The 7,332-nt window shown below is 41.2% G+C and overlaps 1 non-coding gene across 1 annotated transcript; it reads right to left on the reverse strand.

Moving 5' to 3' along the window:
* Window positions 1-6,983: 6,983 nt before the first annotated feature.
* Window positions 6,984-7,090, reverse strand: LOC145049041 (small nucleolar RNA R71). The gene has a single exon (XR_013683162.1). It is a non-coding gene; the product is annotated as a small nucleolar RNA R71 (small nucleolar RNA).
* Between the last annotated feature and the right edge of the window lie 242 nt (window positions 7,091-7,332).

Here is a 7,332-nt window from a genome sequence, read left to right on the forward strand (position 1 = left end):
TCCTCAAAGTTGTCGGGGGAAAACGTACTCCCTGCTCCCCTCTCATCGTCGGGCATTCGGCTATCTTGTGGCCTACCTGATTGTAGTGGAAACGTAAAATGCTTGCCCCTATGGGCAGTCCCTGCTGACGTGACCATCACTGCCACACTTGTAACAGCCTGAACCCCTAGAACGACAAACTCCCTCGTGCAGTTTCCCACACATGTTGCACTGACTTCGACCCTGCCGACCTACTAATCGTTGATCTAAAGTCTTAGGTCTCTTCCCGGGACCCTCTAAAGTATACATCTGATCCGACCTCCTATTCGTAATGTGCTCCAAATCAATCTACCTTTACCATGCCCTGGCAATCATAGAGTCCAGGTTCAGGAATGCTGAGAAGCTGGCATACTCCCAAATATTAGCATTCAACATGTCATGATAGCGGGTCCTCTGCACCTCATCATCCCCTACGTACTGTGGCAGCAATAAGGACCTCTCCCGAAACTTGGCAGTAATCTCCGCCACCGACTCCGTCGTCTGTCTCATGTCTAGGAACTCCTTGGCCAGCTTCTGAAGCTCCACAGTCGGGGCAAACTCCGCCCTAAACCTGGTCACAAAGTCGGATCAGGTCATAGCCTAAATGGCTGAGGCTCCCAAGGAGTCACCAACTGACTCCCACCAGTCTCTAGCTCCGTCCCTCAAGCATCCTGCAGCAAATTGAACCTTCGACCCCTCAGGACAGAAGCTCGTCAACTCTGCAGACTCAATGTATCCATCTCCTGGAAAAAATGGGGTCCTTCACCCCGTGGAAGTCTGGCGCACCACTGCCCTTGAAGTCCTTGAAGGACAGTGTGCGTGATCCTGACTGGCTGGTCACCATGTCACTCCTGAATGCCCTGAGGCGATCCTCCATCAGCTTGATAATGCCATCCTTGATCGACCCAAAAATGACTGGGGTCGACTCAAGGATACCTCTCGTAATCTCAGACGCGATGAACTCATGTAATCCATCATCAACCGGCTCGGATCCCGCGCCCGAGCCCGATCTCGATCCTGACCCAGATCCCAAGCCTCCTGCTCCATGTCGTAGGACCACCATATTGGGAATAAACACATAAATGTTAGGATCAAAACATACCCCGAGAGGTCTCACACATTATCCAAGATTCCTGGTTCCATCTCGGCTCTCCTTGACTCGAGTACGGATCCTCTGCTTTCAGTAGTATGGGCCTATACTACCTTCCACATCTATTCGTACTTTCCTCAAGGATTGATTCGACTTCACCAAGTCCCTTAACCAATATCACTTTCCAATTATTCTCATCCTAGGCTTCCCTAGAGCACTCTCCGACCCATTCTCCGTCATCAGCCGCACCAGGAGTCCTTACCATCCTCCCCTAACTAGCTTGCGGATACTGTTTCATATCCGCTCACTAGTTAGTTGAAGTTATCCAGGACCCCTATAGCACAAAACAAGCAGCATTCGTGCATCGAGTAACCATATCAAGCATTACATAATCAGGTTATCCTACTGCTGACTAGACAGTCCTAGCATGCAGCTCACACAACAGGCATTCAAGGCATCCTCCTAGATCCTTATCCCTATCCTAGCATGTAGTTATCAGAATCATATATCAGGCAAAAAGGCATCCTCCTAGATCCTAAGTCCTAATCTAGCATGTTGTTCATATAATCATATCATGTCACATATCAAACATGTATTGGTATTTTGGGAACCACTTACTTGAGCTCGGTCGATTTAACGCATCACACACCTTGTTCTTTTCAAAGTTCTTTTCTCTTTTCAATTACTTTTCAAGTTCCTTTTGAAAATTTTCATATCAAGCCCTCAGTTTGAGTCCAGACACACCCGAGAGTGTTCCCGAATCCCTCAAACCAAGGCTCTAATACCAACTTGTAATATCCCAAAATTCAAGGCCAAAAATTTCATTTTGAAATGAGTTATTATAAAACCAACAGTATAAGAAAACATCCATAATAAAATATCATGCGAAAACCAGTACGTCAATAATCAAAACATGTCATCATAAAATTATATCAGGGTATAATCCCAAAGATCTCATGTGCGGATAACATAGTGTGATGCGCTGCAATAGAGCTGACTCCATTCTTTTGAAAACGAAGTACCTTAAACCAAAACTGAGAACCGTAAGCATGAAGCTTAGTGAGTTCCCCAGATACCACATATATACATACCAACTGATCCATACATGCCATACATAACCAAGAGCCATACATAACCAACATATCCATAATCAAGTAAGGTGCTATGTGCCAAACATAGTCTTGCTAAGGTGCTATGTGCCACACATAGTCTTGGTGTTATGCCACGGGTCGGACGTGGTCTTCCTGGTCAAGCCTGGGGCTACTCCCTGGGTCTTACAGACAAATGCCAAGGGCCACCCCCTTGTCTTCCATGAAAGCATCACAAAGACAATTATACATACCACTCTACTAGGCTACTAAGCATATCCTGGTCTTTCATACGTAATAGCATACAGTGCGCCAGGAGCCACCCCCCCGATCTTTCATTCATGTTGCTTAGGGCTAACCCTCGGGTCTTCCTACCAGACATAATAACATATTATGTGACAGGAGCCGTCTCCTGGTCTTTCATGCATAATGCCTAGGGCTAACCCCTGGGTCTTCCTACCATACATAATAACATACCGAGTGCCAGGGGCCTCCTCCTGGTCTTCCATGCATAATGCCTAGGGCTAATCCCCGGGTCTTCCTACCATACATAATAACATACCGAGTGCCATGGTCCTCCTCCTGGTCTTCCATGCATAATGCCTAGGGCTAACCCCCAGGTCTTCCTACAGTATATAAACTAAATGGGTCAGCATTGTGGCCGTAGACCCATACAAACAATGAGGAGACTCACCTCGTACTGCTGAAGACTTGCTGAACACTTCTGACTGCTAACCAACAATTCTGAATCAATAACCCTTCGGCTTTCCGAACTATCAATACCCACACAATAATTAGACCACAATAAACCAAAAGTCAACCCTGGTTAAACTTGGTCAAAGTCAACATCCAGCTGACCTGACTCGCCGAGTTGGTCTACCAACTCGTCGAGTCCATACTTCTCCAACCCCATACAACCCCGAATCTACTTGTCGATTCTAGCAATAACTCGACGGGTTCTCCTTCAACCACACAATCGGGACCAACTTCATCCGACTCGCCGCTTTCATCCTTGAACTCGTCGAGTTCATGATCCACATATGAATGTGTCTAGTCTGTGACTCGTCGAGTCGTATAAACAACTCGTCGAGTCCATCCTCATAATTAAGGAGATTGCCTTAGACTCGCCGAGTTCTTCCTTGAACTCGTCGAGTACGATGAACTTCGTGACCATTATGGACTCAGACTGGCTGAGTCCCTTTCCAATCTCAACTCATACCCTTAACATAAGGGTTTTGGGGCAAGAACTGGCATGACTCGCCGAGTCCCACAACTGACTTGCCGAGTCTCTCTATGTCCAACACTATTCCGATGATTTCAAAAAAGCTCAAGGTATCCAAGACCCATATTTTTCATGAAGATTCATTCCTGGAGGTTTCTAAGAGCTTTGTCTTAAATATTTGGGTCATTTATATGTTTACCACACGCGACATGACAACCAAGACATGGATGAGTTGTTCCCATGTCTAAAGTCATTCAAAGAAGGAGCTTAATTGAAGAAAATCAGCTTCGCAACTGCTACCCCAGGGGATTTTGTTCCAATTCTCTCTATATTTCATATTTATATTTTTCAAGCATAACATGCAATGGGGACATTGCATGAATTAAGTGTGGAGTAGGGGGTTGGCTACATCTTAGTAAATTTAGAATCCTAATATCCTAATTTAGGTATATTTAAAAAAAAAAGCAACTTTTGCATACCAAAAATGTTGCTTAGGACTTAATTTAGAAAATTTTGGTAAAAGTAATTAGGATTCCATGTTAGATTTATGTTGATAATTGCATGAAGACCCAAATATTTAGTTGAGCCTATATACGTTCTAGTGCATTTGTGGCTTCTTTATTCCAGTGAAATCAGGGGACAAAAACATGACCTTGCTTAGTCCGAAGGATGCAATATGTTTAGCATCGTGTACCAGAAATGTATCCAGGAAGATTTTATTCTTTATCTAATAAAGGTTGAAGTTTAGCGCCCCTGCTTAAGCATGTAGGGTTTTGAGTGAAAAAAAGTGAGTTATATGAAAAAAGAAGTGAGTTACAACAAAAGTTTGAAGAATTTTGGAGCAATCAAAGTAAAGATAAAAAGGTCAAAATTCCACAGAAAAAAAAGTGAAGATACCAAAAATCAAAGAAGGTGGTGAATTCAAAGAAATAAAAGATCAAATATCATAGAAGTGAAGAATTCCTAAAGAGTTCCATAGTGGTATCATAAACTATAATTCTTAGATTATGTATGCTTGGGTTGCTCAACCAAAAACACCTTGAGGTTAGGAAGTTTTCTGCGGATGGATTCGGAGGGATGCATAAAATGAGCATTGTTCGGGATGAGTGGGTGAATGTTTATGAGGATTGTAAGTATTTGGAATATTGGGGGGGGGGGGGGGGGGTTAGGAAAATTTTAGACAGAAATGCACGCGTTGCGGTCTTGGCGTAATGTCTGGGTTCGATTGGAGTTGTCCTATGTGATTCTAATGTGCTAAAAGTCAGTTTTGCTTGGGGGCAAGCAAAAGTCAAGTGTAGGGTATTTTGATATGTGCATAGTTAGCCATATGTTTAGTATAGATTTTTATTCATTTTTAGCTAATTATGTGCATAATATGGACAAAAGGTACTTAATAATGTCTAAATTGTGTTTTCAGTCTAGAAGACATGCTTGGAAGCGAAAAGGAGTATGGAGAAGCAATTAGGAACCAAAGAGTGAAGAAAAAGAAGATATTTGGAGCTACTCGGCGAGTCCACAAAGCTACTCGGTGAGTTCTTGAGAATATTCGCAAAGAAAAGTCAAGAGTCCTTGATAAACACGTATTTTCCACATCTACTCGGCGAGTTCCGGATTGGGGACTTTTCGGGCTTTTTGGGAGATACACCTACGATTGAAGAACCCTTTGGAGACCTGAAGAACCCTAATCTTTGATCTTTTGAAGACTCAAGGTAAATTAGGTTATATTTTCCACTTAATCTTAGGATTTAATCATGACTAGCTTAGTTAAATTCGTTTTTGAGCTTGTTTCAACTGTAATCATGAGCTAAATTCGTTTTGTTTCTGTTTACGAAAAACCAAGTTACTCATATGGTTTGATTATTACTTCTATTGATTGTTTATTGGTGATTTTATTAAATTAAGTTTGTTAAAGGACCTTATGCATTAACCATAACTATTTTTTGTTAATTAGAAGACAATTAAGCTGCATGAACATCTCTTAGTTGTTAACCTCATATGTTTATGTGAACACTTTATCATATGTCTAGGATTAATGAACATGAAACTAGGATTAATGAGAGAATGGGTAAATCAATGTGTAAGCTTGTTTGAAAAACCAACAAACAAGAGGTTAGTTGAGTCACCAACTTGATTAACCAATTACAAATCTTATTTAATCCAAATAAATGAACTAGGAGTTAATTAGTTTAAACAATTGGCCACTTCTTGAATTCATTAATTTTCTAAGGGTTAGTAATAGTGAACATGAATCTAACCACTATAGTTGGTAACCAATAACAATTAATTATCATCTTATTATGCAAATAACCATAGGAGTGAATTGGTTGGACCTAAACAGAAACTTTCTATGAAATTTGGTGAATTTTTACTTGTTTTAAGTTGTTTCGTTAATCACTTGTTAGGTGGTGTGTTTAAGTTTCTAGTCTTGTAAAACTAGAGAAAAACCTTTACTTTTATTACTTATTTAGTTAAAATTAGTTATTAGTTTAATTTCTGTTCCCTGAGTTCGACACCCTACTTATGTAACTATACCACTAAAAGACAGGTTCACTGCCTTTGTGTGCTAAATTTATAATTTAAAAGTAGGAATAAAACCAGTGCATTTTACACACATCAGGTTTTTGGCGCCGTTGCCGGGGAACGGTTCAAAAATTAAATCTAATTCCTAATTTTATCGATCCTTTGTGTGAGTTTTTCTTGCACAAAGTTAAATTTTTAGTAACTCAGTAAGTAGGTTAGCTTTTAGTATTTATTGATTTTTAATCTTTTTATTTAATTATGTCTAAATTTTTCTGTTTCATACAGCCTACTCGCCGCGTGCACTCGAAGCTACTCGGCGAGTTCACTGTTGTTTGACAGTTTAGTTTTTATTTTCGTTATGTTTCATCTTTTGTTCTTTTTACGTGTTTTTGTTGTTCTGTTGCAGGCTTTTCATGACCAAAGGATCCAACACTCAACTAGTGCCCCCTTTTGAAGACCCAGAATCCGCATTGAGAAAGAACAAAGGCAAAGACATTGAAAGCTCGAATACACCTAAGAAGTCGCCTTTGTCTAGCTTGAAGAATACACCTCTTTAGCAAGTGACGACCCGATTAAAGAAGACATCGAGTACGAAACCAAAGAAGAAGAAGAACCTACATACGGGTATGACTCCGATTCCGACAATGAATTAGCTATTCTCATGGCTAACATCGATGAAGTCCCCATGGGGGAATGGAAGAAGAGGATACGCGATGATACCGGACCGGGACTTGTGCAACCCGCAATTCCCGCAACTGCCACTTTTGAGCTAAAGGGTCACATTTTTGCTCTACTCAAGGAGATCCCCTTCTATGGAAAAGACCACAAAGATGCTTACAAACACTTGCATGAATTCAATGATGTAGCTGATTATTTTAATGGTCCAAACGTGCCTCGCGAAACTCAGCTACTTCGCATGCTTCCAGTTACATTGAAGGGTGCTGCAAAGGATTGGCTCAAGTCACTTCCCCCGGGATCCATCACCACATGGGCCAAGATGAAAGAAGAGTTTATGGATCAATTCTGCCCATCCTCCAAGATATTTAAGTTAAAGAAAGCCATAGCCAACTTTGAACAACAAGCTGGAGAGTCAATTTATTAAGCTTGGGAGAGGTATAAGTGCTTACTAAGGAATTACCCACATCATGACCTTAATAGTCAACAAGAGGTCTCCATCTTCTATGATGGAGTGAATGTTACAACAAGGCAATTACTTGACTTGCAAGGTCCACTCACGAAGAAAGCACCCCCGACGATAATGCAACTAATTGAAGAATTCTCTAAGCATTCTAGAGAATACCACAATCCAAGGAATGATGTGACAAGGGGATCAGCTTATGCAGCTTCAGAAGATTTGTCAGCAGTTATGTCTATGTTGAAAACCATGGTTAGGA

Source organism: Lactuca serriola, chromosome 4 (assembly GCF_051521515.1).
Source record: "Lactuca serriola cultivar US96UC23 chromosome 4, Lser_US96UC23_V15, whole genome shotgun sequence".
NCBI lineage: Eukaryota > Viridiplantae > Streptophyta > Magnoliopsida > Asterales > Asteraceae > Lactuca > Lactuca serriola.